Source organism: Ranitomeya imitator, chromosome 3, assembly GCF_032444005.1.
Source record: "Ranitomeya imitator isolate aRanImi1 chromosome 3, aRanImi1.pri, whole genome shotgun sequence".
Lineage (NCBI taxonomy): Eukaryota > Metazoa > Chordata > Amphibia > Anura > Dendrobatidae > Ranitomeya > Ranitomeya imitator.
This window is the reverse complement of record NC_091284.1, coordinates 325,863,480-325,886,995: the sequence shown is the minus strand read 5'-3', so window position 1 is coordinate 325,886,995 and position 23,516 is coordinate 325,863,480. Positions and strand designations below refer to the sequence as shown.

The 23,516-nt window shown below is 43.9% G+C and overlaps 1 protein-coding gene across 2 annotated transcripts in view; it reads right to left on the bottom strand.

The window, feature by feature from the left end:
- RCC1 (regulator of chromosome condensation 1) overlaps positions 1-19,687 on the bottom strand; it is a 72,716-nt gene extending 53,029 nt beyond the window's left edge. The window contains exon 1 of one of the 2 annotated variants that reach the window (XM_069756693.1): positions 19,563-19,687. The gene's annotated coding sequence lies outside the window, so the exon portion shown is untranslated. Of the gene's footprint in view, positions 1-19,484 lie in introns of both variants that reach the window. The other variant, XM_069756694.1, reaches the window with a different exon arrangement.
- Positions 19,688-23,516: the final 3,829 nt, after the last annotated feature.

The following is a 23,516-nucleotide window of genomic DNA, read 5'->3' as shown; positions in this document are numbered from 1 at the left end:
CACCTTTGTGTGTCTTTAGTATAAAGATATGAGGTGGGCCCAAAAATAAGAGATGTATTATCTCCATAATCTCTTCTTTCTGCTGTGACTTCAGTTGCAGTCTGAAGAGAAAATGGCAGAAATACAGTGGAGAACTCTACTGAACTGGTCAGGTCAGGTGTCATAAAAAAAAAAAAAAAAAAATTAGTTCTGAAACCTGACCTGGTGAGTAGAGAACTGCCTTGTATAACCTCCATTTTCTCTTCTGTGTACATAATCTATTACACACAAATAGAAGGGACAATGGTGGTCACACGGCAGATCTATGCTCAGCTGCACAGGTGACAAATAGTGAATTCATGAGGCTGTTATGTGCATCATGAATTCATTATTTCTGACACCTGACTTGATAAGTATAGATCTCTTGAATGTGACAGTCATTGTCTCTTCAGTCTGTGTCCAATGGATACTGCAGAACAGAATCAGGACGCAATGACGTCACCAAGCTTAAAGCAACACTCCTGGTTTTGGATTACAAATACTGATATTAAATACAGACCAAATACTGCCAGTTTTAGGACAACCTTGGTTTGTAGAGGAAAAACATAGGAGACACGGTCAACACAACCAAAACTCAAGTTTATTAATGAGATTATCATCATTTCAGAAAGTTACTTGTACAGATCTAATTACAACAGGACATTTACACAACATTGTCCTGCCATGACACACGTCCAATATCTGAATCAAAAAAGGCGACAAATTGGTCCCGCATGTGACCAATGGCTGCAGTTGACTGCAGCAGGTGATGATGGAAATCAGGCAGTGGGTGTGCAACTGGTTCATCCAGTTCAATGTTGGGTCGCTCCTTAGCCATTATGTAATTGTGAAGAACCACACAGGCTTTGACCACCTCGACGACTGTTTCCACTTTTAGATTTATGGCTGATGCAAGAATGCGCCATTTTGAGACCAGAATGCCAAAGGTACACTCTACTGTTCTTCGAGCCCTGGTCAGTCTGTAGTTAAAGATCCTTCTAGTGTGGTTCAAGTCCCGACTGGAATATGGCTTCAGTAGGTTTCCACACATCTGAAAGGCCTCATCCCCAACCATAACAAATGGCAGCGGTGGACCTTGAGTGTTGGGGAGAGGCTGTTGGCGGGGGAAAATTGAAATTTTTGCCATACACACGCCAGCCCATATCAGAGTTCTTGAAAGTCTGGGAATCGTTGCCACGGCCAAAAGCTCCAATGTCCACGGCGATGAAGCGACAGTCTGCATCAGCAATTGCCATGAGCACAACAGAAAATATCGTAGTTACTTACCGATAACGGTATTTCTCTGATCCCATGACGGCACTAACGAGAGAGGGATCCGCCCTCAGGGACAGGAAACCCACAGGTTAAAAAGGCGGGACCTCTCCTCCACCTCAGTTTGGTTTACAGAGCCTTGCAGGGAATTTCTGCTGTAACTTAATTGGTTATTTTACACAACAAAATATAACTATATAACTTATATACATACTTTCTATTATTTTTTATTTATTTATTTTTTTATGCACACCTCGTGACTTAAATTATTAGTAGTGTGGGCACCCATACGTGAAGGGAGGGAATATACAGGTGCCGTCATGGGATCAGAGAAATACCGTTATCGGTAAGTAACTACGATATTCTCTTACCCCATGACGGCACTAACGAGAGAATTTCAAAGATTGAAAGTTTAGGGTGGGACTACTGCCTCAAGAACTCTCCTACCAAAAGTTAAGTCTGAGGGAGAAGATAGATTAAGCTGATAGTGCTTGAAGAATGTAGAGGGGGAAGACCAAGTGGCTGCTCTACATATTTGATCTATTGATGCTCCACCACGTTCAGCCCAAGAGGTTGCCACCGACCTGGTTGAATGAGCCTTAATTGTGTCCGGAGCTTGTTCTCCGGAAGAGGTATATGACATCTTGATGGCATCTCTTACCCACCTTGCCAACGTGGCTTTCGATGCCTTGTGACCCTTATTTGGTCCCTGAAAGCAGACAAACAGAGCCCTCCCTTTCCTACACTCCCTTGTGGCTGACAGATAGTGTGTTAGACATCTCTTTACGTCTAGTGTGTGTAGAGCCTCCTCTTTTTTGTTTTTTGGATTGGGGCAAAAAGATGGTAACGCTATCTCTTGAGATCTGTGGAATTTTGACGCCACTTTGGGAAGGTAAGAAGGGTCAGTTTTAAGGATTACTCTGTCATCTAATATTTGGGTAAGAGGTGGGTAAGCTGATAAGGCCTGCAGATCACTAATCCTGCGAGCTGAGGTTAGGGCCACCAATAAACAGGTTTTCCACGATATTTTCAGTGAAGCCTGAGATAAAGGTTCGAACGGTGCCTTAGTTAGTGCTGAAAGGACTAAGTTCAGATCCCAGGGAGGAGCGGTGAGATGTATAACTGGTCTGGACCTAGTAGATGCTCTAATAAACCTTTTTACCCAGTGATTCCCCGCCAAATCCTGGTTGTAAAGGGCACCCAATGCTGCAATCTGAACTTTCAGAGTGTTTGTTGCTAGGCCTTTCTCTAATCCTTTTTGAAGAAATTCTAATATTTCCTGAATTGGCATCTGATTTGATAGGATAACCCCTGACGGGGAGAGGAACTTTTTCCAGACTTTGCCGTAGGCTCTGGTAGTTATAGGTTTTCTACTGGCCAGCAGGGTAGAAATTAGATTTGAAGAAAACCCCCTTTTTGTTAATAGTTCCCTTTCAAAAGCCAGGCCGTCATGTGCAAACTTTTTATTTGTGGGTGATTCACTGGCCCTTGATGCAGAAGGTCTGGGATATCTGGGAGTACCCATGGATCCGCTATGGACATTAGGCGTAGCCATGGGAACCATACTCTTTTCGGCCAGAACGGAGCTATCAATATCACTTTGGCTCTGTCTTCCCTGATTTTCTTCAAGACTAAGGGAATTAGAGCTATCGGAGGAAACACATAAGCTAGATGGAATTTCCATGGAATTAACAACGCGTCTATAGCCACTGGACTCCCCCGAGGATCTATCGAGCAGAAGGACTCCGTTTTCCGATTTTGATTGTTTGCAAATAGATAGTAACATAGTAACATAGTAAGGCCGAAAAAAGACATTTGTCCATCCAGTTCAGCCTATATTCCGTCATAATAAATCCCCAGATCTACGTCCTTTTACAGAACCTAATAATTGTATGATACAATATTGTTCTGCTCCAGGAAGACATCCAGGCCTCTCTTGAACCCCTCGACTGAGTTCGCCATCACCACCTCCTCAGGCAAGCAATTCCAGATTCTCACTGCCCTAACAGTAAAGAATCCTCTTCTATGTTGGTGGAAAAACCTTCTCTCCTCCAGACGCAAAGAATGCCCCCTTGTGCCCGTCACCTTCCTTGGTATAAACAGATCCTCAGCGAGATATTTGTATTGTCCCCTTATATACTTATACATGGTTATTAGATCGCCCCTCAGTCGTCTTTTTTCTAGACTAAATAATCCTAATTTCGCTAATCTATCTGGGTATTGTAGTTCTCCCATCCCCTTTATTAATTTTGTTGCCCTCCTTTGTACTCTCTCTAGTTCCATTATATCCTTCCTGAGCACCGGTGCCCAAAACTGGACACAGTACTCCATGTGCGGTCTAACTAGGGATTTGTACAGAGGCAGTATAATGCTCTCATCATGTGTATCCAGACCTCTTTTAATGCACCCCATGATCCTGTTTGCCTTGGCAGCTGCTGCCTGGCACTGGCTGCTCCAGGTAAGTTTATCATTAACTAGGATCCCCAAGTCCTTCTCCCTGTCAGATTTACCCAGTGGTTTCCCGTTCAGTGTGTAATGGTGATATTGATTCCTTCTTCCCATGTGTATAACCTTACATTTATCATTGTTAAACCTCATCTGCCACCTTTCAGCCCAAGTTTCCAACTTATCCAGATCCATCTGTAGCAGAATACTATCTTCTCTTGTATTAACTGCTTTACATAGTTTTGTATCATCTGCAAATATCGATATTTTACTGTGTAAACCTTCTACCAGATCATTAATGAATATGTTGAAGAGAACAGGTCCCAATACTGACCCCTGCGGTACCCCACTGGTCACAGCGACCCAGTTAGAGACTATACCATTTATAACCACCCTCTGCTTTCTATCACTAAGCCAGTTACTAACCCATTTACACACATTTTCCCCCAGACCAAGCATTCTCATTTTGTGTACCAACCTCTTGTGCGGCACGGTATCAAACGCTTTGGAAAAATCGAGATATACCACGTCCAATGACTCACCGTGGTCCAGCCTATAGCTTACCTCTTCATAAAAATTGATTAGATTGGTTTGACAGGAGCGATTTCTCATAAACCCATGCTGATATGGAGTTAAACAGTTATTCTCATTGAGATAATCCAGAATAACATCCCTCAGAAACCCTTCAAATATTTTACCAACAATAGAGGTTAGACTTACTGGCCTATAATTTCCAGGTTCACTTAGATCTATATCCGGGGCCCCCCAACTATGCGTTTGAATATTTTTGTATTTAACTCCCATTCCCCCTGTTTTAATTGGGTTCTGCTTAGAAAATCTGCAGTTTGATTTTCTGACCCTTTTATGTGAAGGGCTGTCAGGGAGGACAAGTTGGCTTCTGCTTGCGACATGATGAAATTTGTCACTTTCATTAGGGATTGAGACCTCGTCCCTCCCTGATGATTTAAATATGCTACTACCACCCTGTTGTCCGTCAGTACTCTCACGTGGTGGGAACGGAGGGATGTTAAAAAATGATTGATGGCGTACTGAACTGCTAAAAGCTCTTTCATATTCGAAGTAAGGTCTTTTTCTTCCCCTGACCAAGGACCTTGGGCAATTTGCCTGTTTAGGTGGGCCCCCCACCCCCAAGGACTTGCGTCTGTGGTCAGGATTATCGAGACCGGCCACACCCATGGAACCCCCCTCCTGAGATTGGACGGATTTGTCCACCAGCTTAAGGAAGTTTTTGTTCGAGAGGATATTTTTAATTGCGTCTCTAAATTTCCTCCTGCGTGGGATACTGCTTCTAGTATTTCCCACTGGAGATCTCTCGAGTGGCTCTGAGCCCGCTGGGATACAAGATGTCATTGACCCCAGTATGGACATGGCTTTCCTTAGAGTGATCAGAGGAGAGACACTCAACTGATTCACTAGATGTATCATATTGGATACTTTCTCTTCTGGTAGACGACACTCTTGCTTCGTTGAATCTATTACTATCCCTAAGTACAGCTGCACTTGAGACGGGATAAGCCTGGACTTTTCCAGGTTCAGAAACCATCCTAGATTGGATAGGGCTACCATCACTCTGTCTAGTTGCTGGCTGCAATGAAGAGAGGAACTGCCCATCACTAGTAGGTCGTCCAGATAAGGCACAATCAATATGTTTTGTTCCCTTATATGGGCCATTACTTCCGCCATTAATTTTGTAAATACCCTTGGGGCAATGGCTAGACCAAACGGAAGAGCTCTGTATTGGTAATGTTTTAATCTCCCCTGTATCATCACTGCCACTCTGAGGTACTTTCGGAACTCCGGATGTATTGGCACATGATAATACGCGTCTTTTAAGTCTATTACAGTCATGAAACAAGACGGGATAAGGGATCTGACACATGATTTTATTGTTTCCATTTTGAATTTCTCTATCACCAGGTATTTGTTTAGTTGTTTCAAATTTATTATCACCCTGAAAGTTCCGTCCGGCTTCGTTCGAAGAAAAAGTGGAGAATAAAATCCCCTCGTCTCTTCCTGTCGTGGAACTTCCTGTAAGACTTTCTTTTCCAGAAGACTGAGAACTTCCCTCTGGATACTCAGTTGCTCGATCTCCGACTTTCTTTGTGGTGTAACCACAAACTGACTGTGTGGCATTGTGTGAAAAGCTGGTTTTAGGCCCGTCTTTATGATGTTTAAAGTCCAGGCACTTCCAGAAATTTTTTCCCAGGTTTGAAGAAAGTGAGTCAGTCTCCCTCCTACCTGGGGCGCACCCTCATTGTGGCTGTTTTTTATTATCTGGTTTGTTAAACATAAACCCTCCTTGTTTGAATTTTCTGTCTTCCCACCCCTCCTTTTGGTTTTTTGGGGGCGTCTTTGTGTGAACCTTCTCCCTCGAAAGGGCCGCCTGTAAGACTGATTTGGGAATCCTGGAAAGGCTTTCTTTTTATCCACCGCTTTTTCGAGGACATCGTCTAGGGTGGGACCGAACAAATATTCACCTTCACACGGTATGGAACACAACTTGGCTTTAGTTTGCAGATCCCCCGGCCAGCACTTCAGCCATAATGCTCTCCTAGCCGCATTTGAGAAAGAAGCTGATCTTGCCGTCAGCCTAACTGAGTCTATTGAGGCATCTGCTAGATACGCAGCGGCACCTCTCATTGCTGACACTGAGTCCAGTATAGACTCTCTCGGGGTTTTATTTTTTAATTGAGTTTCTAAATGATCTAGCCAGACCATCAGAGCTCTCGTTGTACAAGTAGCAGCTATACCGGGTTTTAGCCCCCCGCTGGCGGCCTCCCAGGACCCCTTTAGAAAGACATCGGCCTTTTTATCCATAGGATCCTTGAGGGTCCCCATGTCCTCAAAAGGCAGAGCGAATTTTTTGGAGGCTTTCGCAATGGCGACGTCTAATTTTGGCGCCTTTCCCCATGATGCGCAGGCTGGGTCGTCAAATGGGTATTTCCTTTTGGGTGTCAATAGTACTTTTTTGTCTGGTCTTTTCCACTCCTTTTTTTTATAAGGGCTTGAATTTTTTCGTTTAATGGGAACACTCTGTACTTCTTTTGTTCCAGGCCACTAAACATAAGATCTTGTACAGATTTTTTGGAACGAGTGTCTGCCAGACCCATTGTCGCCCTAACCATTTTTACCAGCGCATCCGTTTCATCTATTGGGAAACAGTTGCGACCGCTTTCTGACGATGCGGAGGAGGATGCTGAAGCTGTAGAGCTATCTGAATCCTCACTCGAGCTATCTCCCTCGCTGGAGCTGTAATCTGGAGTTTTTTCTGTACGTTTTCTTTTACGGTTTTTTACACTTTTTAGTGCGTCTGCCACTTGGGTTTTAATTAAGTCTTTTAATTCAGATGTGAAACTCGGCGTCTCCTCATTAATGGTGTTCCTAATACATGACGCACAGAGTTTTTTAACCCATGAATCTGGCAAATCTGCTGAACAAAGCGGGCACAATTTATGTTTACTTTTCCCTTGGCATTTCTTTCCCTAGGAAACAATAAACCCCTATTAGGATATACACTTTCACGGAGGTCACTTACCCTCCTAATGTGAGGAAGATACCGGTTGTGGCTTTGAGGATGCCTCCTCCACTTGAACCACCGTCTCCCTCCTGGATCCACCAGAGCCTCTGCTGCGCTGGGATCCTGCGCTGCGTAGGTTTCCGTGACGAATGGCGCTCCTTCGGGTTCTTAGTCACAGGGGCCTGTGAAATTTCTTCCACCGACTGCTCTATTCCACTCATGGTGGTGTTTTCTGAGCAGCGGTATGCCCCTTCTCTTCCTGCTATATACCAACAGTGCGGCGCAAGGCGACTTCCGGATTACCCAGAGGTCCCCTGCGCCGCCCCGGAAGTGACCCCCGCGCCTGCGCAGTAAGACGCGCCAGCCTCGCGCGCGCTCCATTAGCCGCCGACTTCACAGAAGGGACGGAGGAATCCCCGCAGCCGCCGCTGCCCATACCAAAGCCTCCTGTTGGTGACCGGCGTCACCTCCTTCTCTGAGCTCCGTCAGACCGGCGGTTTCCCAGGTAACCGCCGCTACCTATTACCGGCTGATTTGTAGGAAAGGAGAAGCAGACTTGTTCCTCTTCACTGCTTCTTCTCCACACATACCGACAGGGCCCGCCGACCCCGGAATGTGTCCTCAGGGAGAATATCCACCCGGAACCGCGGCAGGGCCCCCCGCTGCCTGAATTCGGTCCGATGGTCCCTGGAATCCCGCGACGAACGGTGAGCTGTGGGTTCCCCGTCAGGGACAGGAAACCGAACTGAGGTGGAGGAGAGGTCCCGCCTTTTTAACCTGTGGGTTTCCTGTCCCTGAGGGCGGATCCCTCTCTCGTTAGTGCCGTCATGGGGTAAGAGAAATATTTGTTATAGTTGAAATACTCCGATCCTGTTCTGGCAGGTTTGATAATGCAAATGTGCTTTCCATCCACCACTCCTAAACAGTTGGGGAAATCACACACTCCAGAATTTTTCCGCAATTTCAAGCCACATGTCCGCGGTGGGTACGGGTATAAACTCATCCTGGAGTACATTCCACAAAGCCCGACAGGTGTCTGCAACTATTCCGGACAGGGTGGATATTCCAAGCCGGTATTGGAAGTGGAGGGATGATAAACTCTCTCCGGTTACAAGAAATCTGTAAGGAAAACAGAAACAAAAAAAATTACAATTATTCTATTGATGGTGTGTTTACGCTAAAGAAAGAGTTAAATAGCCAAAACATACATGTCTGAAAACACAAAATTTGGACTGTCATTGGTTTATATTTGTAACGTACCTTAATGTAACCAGCAGACGTTCCTCCGGTGGAATCGCTCTACGGAGCTGGGTGTCCTGTCTCCGTATGGTTCCCTGGACACGAGCAAGCAAATCCCGGAACGAGTCTTGCGACATCATTATATATTCTGGGAATTTCTCTGGGTTGGCATTAACCCCTTCATGACCTTGAGATTTTTCGTTTTTCCGTGTTTGTTTTTCACTCCCCTCCCAGAGCCATAACTTTTTTATTTTTCCGTCAATTTGGCCGTGAGGGCTTATTTTTTGCGGGACAAGTTGTACTTTTGAACGACATCATTGGTTTTAGCATGTTGTGTACTAGAAAACGGGAAAAAAATTCCAAGTGCGGTGAAATTGCAAAAAAAGTGCAATCCCACACTTGTTTTTGTTTGGCTTTTTTGCTAGGTTCACTAAATGCTAAAACTGACCTGACATTATGATTCTCCAGGTCAGTATGAGTTCATAGACACCTAACATGACTAGGTTATTTTTTATCTAAGTGGTGAAAAAAAATTCTAAACTTTGCTTAAAAAAAAAAAAAAATTGCGCCATTTTCCGATACTCGTAGCGTCTCCATTTTTCGTGATCTGGGGTCGGGTGAGGGCTTATTTTTTGCGTGCCGAGATGACGTTTTTAATTATAGCATTTTGGTGCAGATACGTTCTTTTGATCGCCCGTTATTGCATTTTAATGCAATGTCACAGCGACCTAAAAAACGTAATTCTGGCGTTTCGAATTTTTTTCTCGCTACGCCGTTTAGCGATCAGGTTAATTGATAGATCGGGCGATTCTGAGCGCAGCGATACCAAATGTGTAGATTTGATTTTTTTTTTAATTGATTTATTTTGATTGGGGCTAAAGGGGGGTGATTTAAACTTTTATAATTTTTTAACTTTTTTTTAAAATTTTGCCATGCTTCAATAGCCTCTATGGGAGGCTAGAAGCAGGCACAACTCGATCGCCTCTGCTACATAGCAGCGATCTGCTGATCGCTGCTATGTAGCAGAAATGGAGGTGTGCTGTGAGTGCCGACCACAGGGTGGCGCTCACAGCCACCGGTGATCAGTAACCATAGAGGTCTCTAGGGCCTCTATGGTTACCATCCTGACGCATCGCCGACCCCCGATCATGTGACGGGGGTCGGCGATGACGTCATTTTCGGCCGCCCGGCCGGAAGCGGTAGTTTAATGCCGCTGTCTGCGTTTGACAGCGGCATTTAACTAGTTAATAGGTGCGGGCAGATCGCGATTCTGCCCGCGCCTATTACGGGCACATGTCAGCTGTCCAAAACAGCTGACATGTTCCGGCTTTGATGCGAGCTCACCGCGGAGCCCTGCATCAAAGCGGGGCTTCTGACCTCGGACGTACTATACCGTCCGAGGTCAGAAAGGGGTTAAGCTCGCCATACAGCGTGTGATAGGCTCCCCGGCTCTCACAGTTTGATTATGGGGTGTCTCCAAAAACGCCTACGTTGTCTCCTCCATCTTTCACGATTTCTGTCTTGATCCCAAGCAAAAGCACAGGCAAGAAACAGCTTGATGCTTAAATCCAGGTTGAAATAAAAGCTCTCCATGCGAAGATCCATCATGACACAGGAGCAAAATCTGAATATTACAGCTGTTCAGGGGTCTATATAAAGAAATACCATAATACACGCCCTCTGTAGTCCCATTGGCGGTGTCTGGTTATCTAGATTTTTCTCTTGGGAAATATCTCATCATGCGTACAAAAAACGCAAACGCAATAAAAAAACGCATATGAATGCGTACAAACGCGGTGTTTTTTTAACCGCATGCGTTTTAAAAAAACCGCATTTATATGAGTTTTTTCCACCACTTGCGGATGTGGATTAATTGCTGCGGATTTAAACGCAAATGTGAAACTAGCCTTACATGCAGGCCATACACAGTGTAAAAAGGATTAAAACCGATGATTTCAAGTAATATAAGCCGGTGTCAAATGAATGTTAACGATTGATCAATATAGCTGACAGCTTTCATCCGATAAGTGCTAGTCTATGTTCTGTGAGGAGTCGCTCACAAATCATAAGTCTCAACTGTACTGGCCAATATGGACAAAAAGGCATATCCAATCAACTGTGCATAGCCACCCTAAAGGCCAATATACACAGAATAATAATGATAATCAGGAGCGTTCATAAGAAGATGGTTCCCGAATATTGGCCTGTGCAACTATGCTGCTGATCTGCCAACAAATGAACAAAACTAGCCGCTGGCCGAGATTTTCTTCATCAAAGTAAAACCCATTTTTGTAGGCAACACTTCGCCATTTGTAATTAGTGTATGTGCTGCCAATATACAAACTGTATGGGAAAAGAACAACAGTATTAAATGATTACTCAGTTCCCATACAGGTGTCAGTCCGTGAGAAAGTGGCCATAATCAGCTGCAATACAAAGCAATTGTATATAGTGAGTCGGGGCTCATTTATGTGGTGGAAATGTGCTAGTATTAGGCTCGGCCTCATATTCCTGGGGGTTGTTATGTGATTTACATACATTCCATGGAATAACTTTCTCTTCTGCTTCTTTCAATCACTACATAAGTCATTTTTGCTGCCAGTTAGGCCCTCTGCTGCTCCTGACTGACATCAGGCCACTGCCAGAACTTATAACCGCTAACTTAGTGACAGTTCCAGATGTCAGACCAACAGGACAGATTTCTGACATTTGTTGGCAAATGATAACTGTGGCATTATCCAGATATGGATGGTTGACAGACTAATGTGAATCGGGATGATGGTCATCTGATGGTTTAGAACAGGGATGTCAAACTCAAGTACACAAAGGGCTAAAATTAAAAGGTTGGACAGTGAGGGCAACCTTGACATTTATTAAAAAGGTCTACAATTGAGGAAGTTTTTTTTTTTTTAATCAAATATAATAATCAACTTTTTCATGTGGAAACAAAACTTAAGGGGCTGTCCCACGAACAAAGTACATTTTAATTAATAGAACTTAGAATAAAGTACTGTAATATGTATTAGCAATAAGTACGGTGTATTGTCAAATGGCTCAAATTAAATAGCGCATGTAATAAATGATAAAGTATGATGCAAACAAAAGGCTCCATACAGTATAAGGTGCCCCCCTCCCACACAAAAAGTTCCATACATGGTAATAGACCCCACAAAAAAACAACAACAAAAAAAAAACTCACCTCTGCCCATTCCCCCGCTGATCCAATCTCTTCAGATCCTCTGAACACCTTGGCACAGGGCCGAGACATCAGATGCATATATATGGTGAATGAAGTGAGGAATCTCCCTGCTCCATCATTGCTTTAAACTATCAGCATCTAGAATGCAGATATAGTTGAAAGTGCAATGCTGGGCGCATATACTCAAGGAGTCCACTTGGCATACTTGGCCAAATATACTCACCCTGTGTACCAGATTTAACCTGTGGGCCAGAATTTGGCATATGTTGAATGCAAATGTCTGATTTCAGACTGAAGATTACACTGTTCTCACGGAGATAAGCCACAGGGCTGACGCGTCAGACAGTGATTTTCTCTTTTTGCAGAACCTTCCTCCGAATGGGAGGGTCAGTTGAAATGGCTGTTGGACAAACGCATCCTTCAGCTGACAGCCATCTTAACGTGTATGGGCAGCACTGTTTCTAGGTCCTGTGTTCAAATCCCACCAAAGACAATTTCTGCAAGGAGTTTGTATAGGTTTCTCCCAGGTTCTTCAGCTTCCTCTCAGATCCAGGGAGATTGAATCACAGCTTACTTTTTGCCATGAAAATCATCCATATTCAATGGCACCCTTATGATTATCTCTGACATACCTGCAGACTCCTGATAAACCAGATGAAAATATAGGAAATGTGTCAAGATAACCGCAGAAATCTGTTAAGTGATTTATCTTCTATCATAGTGACATAACTCATCATGATGAGTTAAGTAGTCTGTTTTGAAAGTATATATTTAATCTGTATCCAAGACTCAGAAAAATGGATTTAATATTTGACCCCTGGTCTATTTTGCATTCACTATAGGCCTTTCCATCCACCGAATGAGAAGGCGGAATATCACAATGGTATAGTGTGAACTTCTATGAATGCAGCTGCTATTCGTTATTAGAATGGCATAGTGTGAATACTGCTGACCTAACATCAGAGATGCAGATTTTTTTCTTACCTGTATACTTTTTTTATTCTCACTTCTAATGCGGTGCTGTGTCAGAGGCTTACCAGAGCTATAAGTGAGGTGCGCTGTGGAGCGGGGGCGCCATTGTCGAATCTAAGGGTGCCAAACTCTGCTGGTAGGTATGATCAGCATTAGGAACAGATTAGGGTTACAGAGATCCTTCTAGCTGTGGACAGTCTGTTTGAGACAACATTATTTGCATTTTCTCACACACACAGGGCTTTTTGTGTGTTGGTGCATTTTAACCTTTATAAGAAACTAGATGGTGGCCCGATTCTAACGCATCGGGTATTCTAGAATATGCATGTCCGCGTAGTATATCGGTAACCGGCAGCTTCGATCCGGGGGCTTTGGAGGGTGAGTATGTAACTATTTTTTTTATTATTTTTAACATTAGATATTTTTACTATTCATGCTGCACAGGCAGCATGAATAGTAAAAAGTTGGTCACACAGGGTTAATAGCAGCATTAACCAAGTGCACTACACCGCGGTCATCGCTGCCATTAACCCTGTGTGAGCGGTGACTGGAGGGAAGTATGCGGGTGCCGGGCACTGACTGCGGGGAGTAAGGAACGGCCATTTTCTTCCGGACTGTGCCGGTCGCTGATTGGTCGTGGCTGTTTTGCCGCAACCAATCAGCGACTTAGATTTCCATGACAGACAGAGGCCGCGACCAATGAATATCTGTGACAGAAAGACAGACAGAAGTGACCCTTAGGGTATGTGCACACGTCAGGATTTCTTGCAGAAATTTTCCTGACAAAAACCGGACATTTCTGCCAGAAATCTGCATGAGTTTTTACCGCGTTTTTTCCCAAATGCATAGAATTGCAGGAAAAGCGCAGAAAATCCGCAAAAATAATGAACATGCTCATTTTCTTACCGTGATGCGTTTTTTTCGCGGAAAAAACGCATCCATGTGCACAAAACATGCAGAATGCATTCTAAAATGATAGAATGCATAATGTATGCGTTTTTAATGAGTTTTTATAGCGTTTTTAGCGCGAAAAAACCTGAACGTGTGCACATAGCCTTAGACAATTATATAGTAGATTGTCTCTTCAGAGAGAGAGGAAGAGGACTAGAACTCTAGTGCCACCTATTGGAGGTAGCAATCCATTCCTAACAGTCAATGTCGACCTACTTCCAGAAGACAGTTTGCATATTTCCCAGAGGAGCATTGCAGCTTTAAGTCTCCTCACCTGGACATGCTTAACATGTCACTCTCTGCAAGGAGAAACGACACTTCTTGGAACCTTTATAAGAAAAACATGTTTTAAGGGAATCTATTTTCACAACATACTGACAGGGAATCTAGATTGTGAGCCCCAATGATAATGTATGCAAATCACTGAAACTAATGGTGTTCTATAAGTGAGTGAAATAAATAAGTCACCCATGTATCCCACAGCATGGAGAAGGGCAGAAAGGGTGACCATTAGAGGAATGTGTGTGACCTACACATGTTCATCTATAATGTGTAGTTAGATCAGCGCCTGGGACAGGACAGGGCTATTCAATGTACGCCAAATACCGTATTTTTCGGACTATAAGACGCACCGGACCATAAGACGCACCCCAAATTTGGGGTGAAAATTGCAGAAAAAAATATTTTTTTTATAAGATGGGGGTCCGTCTTATTGTCCGAATTTACAGTATCTTACCTGAGGGCTGGCGGTGGCAGAGCTGGGTCACAGGAGGCAAGGTGTCGGCAGAGGTGGGGTGATGCTGGGATGAGGAGGTGCCGGGATCAGGAGGTGCAGGGATCAGGAGGTGCAGTGAGAGGGGTCCCAGGCTTACCGTGCAGGCAATGCAGGCTTACCGTGGCGGCAGAGGTGCGGTGGCAGAGGAAGCGCAGTAAGCGGGGTCCCTTTCCCCGGTATGGTGATGCAGCAGCCGGTAAGCAGCAGAGCCGGGTGAATCCTGTTGTTATCGGTGGGCGCGGCCATCTTCCTGAGGCCGCGCGTGTGCAGATGAAGCGCTCTGCTTCCCGGGGCTTCAGGAAAATGGCCGCGGGAGGCCATGCGTGCGCAGATGGAGATCGTGGCGGCCAGTTTCCTGAAGCCCCAGGAAGCAGAGCGCTCCATCTGCGCACGCGCGGCCTCAGGAAAATGGCCGCCACCACCGATAACAACAGGATTCACCCAGCTTTGCTGCATACCGGGCTGCTGCATCACCTCACCGGAGAAAGGGACCCCGCTTACTGCGCCTCCTCTGCCGCCACACCTCTGCCGCCGCTCCTCTGCCACCGCGGTAAGCCTGCATTGCGACTATTAGACGCACCCCCCATTTCCCCCCCTTTTTTTTGGGGGAAAAAAGTGCGTCTTGTAGTCCGAAAAATACGGTAGTCAACTAAACTCCCCCTCTAGTGAAGATGATATACCGGCATGACAAGCCTGGGTCAGCGCACCACACCAAGAACAAACCCCGCAGACGCCACGTGGCAGAAGTTGGTTTCTTATTTGGCAATTTTTTCTTTTCTGTTTTATATAGGTTTAACCCCTTCGCGACATGCGCCGTACTAGTACTGCGCTGCCGGCACTGCATTAGTGCCAGCAGCAGTACTAGTACGGCGCACCGATCACCGCGGTCTCGCGCTGAGCGCCGCGGTGATCGGGTGCGGGTGTCAGCTGTATACGACAGCTGACACCCCGCAGCAATGCCCACGATCGGCGCTATCGCCGATCGCGGGCATTTAACCCCTCTGATGCCGCTGTCAGTAGTGACAGCGGCATAGAGGGGGATCGCGCAGGGACGGGGGCTCCCTGCGCTCTCCCACCGGAGCAACGCAATGAGAGCGCGTTGCTCCGGTGACCCGGAAGGAGTCCCCGGATCCAAGATGGCCGCCGGACTCCTTCCGGGTCATGAAGTGACCTGGCTAGCCGGCGCCTGCTGAGAGCAGGCGCTGGAGAGCCAGCTAAGCTGCCTGTCAGATCGTTGATCTGACAGTGTCCTATGCACAGTGTCAGATCAACGATCTGATCTAATACAGAGATGTCCCACCCTGGGACAATGTTAGAAAGTAAAAAAAAAAAAAATAGAATGTGTAAAAAAAAAATTAAAAAAAATCCCCAAATAAAAAAAAAAAAAAAACATTTCCCAATAAATCCATTTATTTATGTAAAAAAAAAAAAAAAAAAAAAAAAAAAAAATAATAAATGTACACATATTTGGTATCGCCGCGTCCGTAACGACCCGCTCTATAAAACTATCCCACTAGTTAACCCCTTCAGTGAACACCGCAAAAAAAAAAAAAAAAAACAAGGCAAAAAACAACGCTTTATTATCATACAGGCGAACAAAAAGTGGAATAACACGCGATCAAAACGACGGATATAAATAACCATGGTACCGCTGAAAACGTCATCTTGTCCCGCAAAAAAAAAAGCCGCCATACAGCATCATCAGCAGAAAAATAAAAAAGTTATAGCTCTCAGAATAATGCGATGCAAAAACAATTATTTTTTTTATATAAAATAGTTTTTATTGTGTAAAAGCGCCAAAACATAAAAAAAATTACATAAATGAGGTATCGCTGTAATCGTACTGACCCGAAGAATAAAAATGCTTTATCCATTTTACCACACGTGGAACGGTATAAACGCCCCCCCTAAAAGAAATTCATGAATAGCTGGTTTTTGTTCATTCCGCCTCCCAAAAATCGGAATAAAAAGCGATCAAAAAATGTCATCTGCCCGAAAATGTTACCAATAAAAACGTCAACTCGTCCCGCAAAAAACAAGACCTCATATGACTCTGTGGGCCAAAATATGGAAAAATTATAGCTCTCAAAATGTGGTGATGCAAAAACTATTTTTTGCAATAAAAAGCGTCTTTTAGTGTGTGACAGCTGCCAATCATAAAAATCCGCCAAAAAAACGCTATAAAAGTAAATCAAACCCCCCTTCATCACCCCCTTAGTTAGGGAAAAATAATAAAATGTAAAAAAATGTATTTATTTCCATTTTCCCATTAGTGCTAGGGTTAGGGCTAGGGTTAGGGCTAGGGCTAGGGTTTCAGTTATAATTGGGGGTTTCCACTGTTTAGGCACATCAGGGGGCGTCCGATCTCAATTCCAGCCAATTCTGCTTTGAAAAAGTAAAACAGTGCTCCTTCCCTTCCGAGTTCTCCTGTGTGCCCAAACAGTGGTTCCCCCCAACATATGGGGTATCAGCGTTCTCAGGACAAGTTGGACAACAACTTTTGGGGTCCAATTTGTCCTGTTACCCTTGGGAAAATAAAAACATAGGGGATAAAATATTTTCGTGGAAAAAAAAATATTTTTTATTTTCACGGCTCTGCGTTATAAACTGTAGTGAAACACTTGTTGGTTCAAAGCTCTCACAACACATCTAGATAAGTTCCTTGGGGGGTCTAGTTTCCAATATGGGGTCACTTGTGGTGGGTTTCTACTGTTTAGGTACATCAGGGGCTCTGCAAATGCAACATGACACCTGCAGTCCATTCCATCTAAGTCTGCATTTCAAACGGTGCTCCTTCCCTTCCGAGCTCTGCCATGCGCTCAAACAGTGGTTTATCCCCATATATGAAGTATCGACGTACTCAGGACAAATTGCACAACAACTTTTGGGGTCCAATTTATCCTTTTACCCTTGGGAAAATAAAAAATTTGGGGCAAAAAGATCATTTTTTGTGAAAATTAATAAAAAAATTTTTTTTACGGCTCTACATTATAAACTTCTGTGAAGCACTTGGAGGTTCAAAGTGCTCACCACACATCTAGATTAGTTCCTTAGGGGGTCTACTTTCCAAAATGGTGTCACTTGTGGGGGTTTCCACTGTTTAGGCACATCAGGGGCTCTCCAATCGTGACATGGGCTCCGATCTCAATTCCAGCAAGTCTTGCATTGAAAAGTCAAATGGCGCTCCTTCCCTTCCGAGCTCTGCCATGCGCCCAAACAGTGGTTTACCCCCACATATGGGGTATCAGCGTACTCAGGACAAATTGTACAACGACTTTTGTGGTCCAATTTCTCCTGTTACCCTTGGTAAAATGAAACAAATTGGACCTGAAGTAAAAATTGTGAAAAAAAAGTTAAATGTTCAATTTTTTTAAACATTCAAAAAATTCCTGTGAAGCACCTGAAGGGTTAATAAACTTTTTGAATGTGGTTTTGAGTATCTTGAGGGGTGCAGTTTTTAGAATGGTGTCACTTTTGGGCATTTTCTGTCATATAGACCCCTCAAAGTCACTTCAAGTGTGAGGTGGTCCGTAAAAAAATGGTTTTGCAAATTTTGTTGCAAAAATGAGAAATCGCTGGTCAACTTTTAACCCTTATAACGTCCTAACAAAAAAAAATTATGCTTCCAAAATTGTGCTGATGTAAAGCAGACATGTGGGAAATGTTGTTTATTAACTATATTATGTGATATAACTCTCTAATTTAAGGGCATAAAAACTAAGAGTTTGAAAATTGCTAAATTTTCATAATTTCCGACAAATTTTTGTTTTTTTCACAAATAAATGCAAGTCATATCGAAGAAGTTTTACCACTATCATGAAGTACAATATGTCACGAGAAAACAGTGTCAGAATCACCAGGATCCGTTGAAGCGTTTCAGAGTTATGACCTCATAAAGTGACAGTGGTCAGAATTGTAAAAATTGGCCCTGTCACTTAGGTGAAAACAGGCTTTGGGGTGAAGGGGTTAACAACAAAAAAATAAGCATCACAATAATAAAAGACAATGCAGTGAGGTGCCCTGATGTGAATACGTTTAAAAAACAGCTACAAAAACAATAAAACTGGCACAAAAATGGGCATCAAAGTGGCACCAAAGAGCGCTGAAGAAAGGGTTAAATGACTTTGGGCCACTGACCTGATACAAAAAAAAAAAAAATACACAGATATTGATGCCCTGCATCAAACCCAGGTTCCTCCAGCCAGGCCCAAATGGATTCTGGGCATCAGAACTGGCATCAAAGTGGGCAAACAGCCCATGTTCACACATTTGAATAAGTAACTGATGTTTTTAAGGGGTTACATGCATTTGGGCCACTTATCTGACACTTAAAATACACAGACATTGATGCCCTGCATGGACCTAGGTTTGATGCAGGGCATCACTGTCTGTTTATTTTAAGTGTCAGATCAGTGGCCCAAAGGCATTTAACCCCTTAAAAACATCAGTTACTTATTCAAATCTGTGAAAATGGGCTGTTTGCCCACTTTGATGCCAGTTATGATGCTCAGAACCTATTTGGGCCAGTCTGGAGGGACCTGTTTTTGATGTGGGGCTCCCTGTTCCATATGTATGCACTGTGGTATCAGTGGCCCAAAGGCATTTAACCCCTTAAAAACATCACTTACTTATTCAAATGGCCAAAATTGACTGTCTGCCCACTTTGATGCCCAGAACCCATTTGGGCCAGGCTGGAAATAACTGGTTTGGATGTGGGGCTCCCTGTTCTATATGTCTGCAGTGTGACATCAGTGGCCCAAAGGCATTTCTTCAGTGCCCTTTGATGCCCATTTTTGTGCCAGTTTTATTGTTTTTGTAACCGTTTTTAAGTGTATTCACATCAGGGCTCCTCGCTGCATTGTCTTTTATTATTGGGATACTTATTTTTTGTTGTTAAACCTATAAAAAACAGAAAAGAAAAAATGCCGAATAAGAAACCAACTTCAGCCTCGTGCAGACTCTGCCTCACCAATGCCCGAGTAGCATGCTGGGGCTCTTCTAGCTGCTGTTCCCCTGTGCCACCTCCCTGACAGGAGCAGCTCCCAGCCGGTGGCCACACACAGGCCCTCACTCACCGAACCTCCCGGAGAGGCAGGAAACAGCACCCCGGACGCGGCCCGTCCTTAGCTGAGCACACACGCAGGGCCACCTACCTAGATGCCCACACGTCTCCGCACAGCAGCTCCTTTAAGAAGTTGTCAGACACGTGCAGCGCTCCTCAGTGACGTAACAGTGTGCGCGACTCTGGAGGAAGCGCCGCCCGTGGCAGGATCACGTGATCAGACTAGTGCGCTAGCGATGGCGGCCCCTGCCGCTGCGTGTATAGGGCCTGCTACGGCAGATACTGTGGAGCACGTGCGGAATCCGTGCATGCGCAGCAGTATCACCATTAACCCCACACTGCTTACAGCAGCTGAGCGTTGTAGTGCCCTCCTCTGCACGTTCCCGGATGTTAGGAGAGGGGGCGCTCTGTTACTAGTCTTCCCCAGCACTTGGGACCGGCGCAATCGTCCACCGTCTGCGCTGCGCTCAGCATAGTGTCTGCGGGTGACCCGGGCAGCGGCAGGAGGGGGCATGTATGGGGGTCCTGTTACTGCGGCAGTGTGTGGCTCATGGCGGGCTCTGGGGATGGATGTCCTCACCATGCTCTAGACCAGGCGCCATCAGCAGGCCTGGGGCCGACCATAGATCACCAAGGACCACAAATCCCAGCATGTCAGATCAGGGTTTGGGCAGTAGCTGCTTTACAACGCTAAGTTCCCACCATCAGTGTCATTGTAGCTGTTTTGCATCTAAATTATGTTTCGCCCTTAGATTTTCGGATGATGCTGAAGTTGATTTCTTATTTGTCAGTTTCTTATTCGGCATTTTTTTCTTTTCTGTTTTTTATAGGTTTAACAACAAAAAATAAGCATCACAATAATCAAACACAATGCAGCGAGGAGCCCTGATGTGAATACACTTAAAAACGGCTACAAAAACAATAAAACTGGCACAAAAATGGGCATCAAAGTGGGCACCAAAGAGCGTTTCAGAAAGGGTTAAAAGCCTTTAGGCCACTGATGTCACACTGCAGACATATGGAACAGGGCGCCCCACATCCAAACCAGGTATCTCCAGCCTGGCCCAAATGGGTTCTGGGCATAAGAACTGACATCAAAGTGGGCAGTCAATTTTGGCCATTTGAATAAGTAACTGATGTTTTTAAGGAGTTCAATGACTTTGGGCCACTGATCTGATACATAAAATATACAGATAGTGATGCCCTGCATCAAAACCAGGTCCGTCCAGCCTTGCCCAAATGGGTTCTGGGGACCAGAAGTGGCATCAAAGTGGGCAAACGGCTCATTTTCACAGATTTGAATGGGTAGATGATGTTTTTAAGGGGTTAAATGCCTTTGGGCCACTGATCTGACACTTAAAACACACAGATATTGATGCCCTGCATCAAACCCAGTTCCCTCCAGCCTGGTCCAAATGGTTTATGGGCACCAGAACTGTCATCAAAGTGGGCAAACCAGGGCTGTGGAGTCGGAGTTAGTTTTGGTCGGAGTCGGTAGAAATGTACCGACTCCGACTTAAAAAAAAAAATGTATTAATATTTCATAATTGAACTTTCATATGAATTTTATAAATGTTACTCAAATATACATGTTCTATCAAACTATGAACAACAGTGATAAGCAGATAAGAACACAGCCAGTACATTTCAGCAGAATTTTTCCTGTGCACTAAAAGAAATTGAGAAATTTGACCGTTCATCAAAAATAACAGTGCAACAAGCGATTCCTCTGTATCCTGACATTGTCAGAGATGTTGCCCGAGTGGTTACTGCTTTGCCACCAACCCAAGTTAGTGTAGAGAGGTTGTTCTCTGCTCTCAAAATAATTAGATCAGATTTGAGGGCATCCATGAAGGAGGATCTGACAGAGGCAATACTTTTTCTGAGGACAAATTTATAGATTTCTTCTTATTAACTGCATAACAGTGTTTATTGCATATTAACTTACAAGAGTTTAGAAAAGTTTATAAAAGTTATTTGCTATATTCGAATTGTATTCTAATAAATATAGTTTTTGCTCTAAGTGGTCTGATTACTTACAGTATATGATGGTGAGAAACTGAATAAGCACGATGTTAATATTTGACAACAGTAAATTTATTGTTACGAATTGGCCATTTATGAAGGAGTCAGAGTCGGAGCCGGAGTCGGAACCTGATAAAATCCAGGAGTCGGAGTCGGAACTGTGGCTTACCGACTCCACAGCCCTGGGGCAAACGGCCCATTTTCACAGATTTGAATAAGTAACTGATGTTTTTAAGGTGTTAAATGGGAAAATACTAAAACCCTATGTGACATATTTACTTATGCCTATGGTAGATTTTGCCTCTGGTAGATTTTTTTTAGTCATATTTGTCTATACCAATGGTAGATTTTTTACAGTGTGCGGGAAATCAGCGATTCCGCAAAATTAATGAACATGTTTTTTTTTGCGGAAAAAAATTGCAACATTTGCACAAGTTTTGCAGATTTACATTGAAATGATTGGGAACCATATGTAAGCGTTTTTTTCACGTTTTTACTGAACGTGTGCACATAGCCTTACAACTCCCTTCTCTGTGTACCTGAACTGAGAGAGGGAGGGGGATGTTTTGAATGAGATAATATTAAGGCTAGGTTCTCATTTCGTTTTCGGGTGAGCGCTAACAGCGTTGCACGGCGAAATTAATGCCGTGCAACGCGTCCGTTAGCGCTCCCATTGCCAGCAATGTTAAAGCGCATTGCTAGCGCGTGCCATTTTCGGCACGCGCTAGCGATATGCCGTTCTTTTGTGGCGCGACTCGGACGCTACTTGCAGCTAGCGCTAGCGGGGACGTTTAACGCGACCCCTAAAAAGACATTGCGTTAGCGCAATCCGCTAGCGCTTAGCGCTAAACGGATTGCCGTAACGCAATGAGAACCTACCTAATATTGTCTACCATGAGATAGTTTATAAACCCTCCTCTCACACATCCAGTAACCTAGCAAACACAGAATGCAGAGTAAGTGGACATGCTGGCTGGGGCATATCTGAAGTCAAGCTGCAACACCAGGCTCTCCCATCATCACTTTGGTAAGTATTACGAATAACGGTTTTGAGCTCCGTTTTTTTTATTGGAATAAGTTCATATTAGTACAACAACGTTATCTTCCAAGTTCCATTAGGATCTTTTTAGGGATTCAGTCTTTATGCGCCATTTTCTGCCATACCTATACCTAGTGTGTTATCACGGTTGGAAACGGAAAAACGGTTTTGAGCTCCGTTTTGTTTATTGGAATATGTTCATATTAGTACAACAACGTTATCTTCCAAGTTTCATTAAGATCTTTTTAGGGATTCAGTCTTTATGCGCCATATTCTGCCATACCTATGCCTACAGTGTTATCATGGTTGGAAACGGAAAAACGGTTTTGAGCTCCGTTTTTTTATTGGAATATGTTCATATTAGTACAACAACGTTATCTTCCAAGTTCCATTAGGATCTTTTTAGGGATTCAGTCTTTATGCGCCATTTTCTGCCATACCTATACCTAGTGTGTTATCACGGTTGGAAACGGAAAAACGGTTTTGAGCTCCGTTTTGTTTATTGGAATATGTTCATATTAGTACAACAACGTTATCTTCCAAGTTTCATTAAGATCTTTTTAGGGATTCAGTCTTTATGCGCCATATTCTGCCATACCTATGCCTACAGTGTTATCATGGTTGGAAACGGAAAAACGGTTTTGAGCTCCGTTTTTTTATTGGAATATGTTCATATTAGTACAACAACGTTATCTTCCAAGTTTCATTAAGATCTTTTTAGGGATTCAGTCTTTATGCGCCATATTCTGCCATACCTATGCCTACAGTGTTATCATGGTTGGAAACGGAAAAACGGTTTTGAGCTCCGTTTTTTTATTGGAATATGTTCATATTAGTACAACAACGTTATCTTCCAAGTTTCCTTAGGATCTTTTTAGGGATTCAGTCTTTATGCGCCATATTCTGCCATACCTATGCCTAGTGTGTTATCATGGTTGGAAACGGAAAAACGGTTTTGAGCTCCGTTTTTTTTATTGGAAT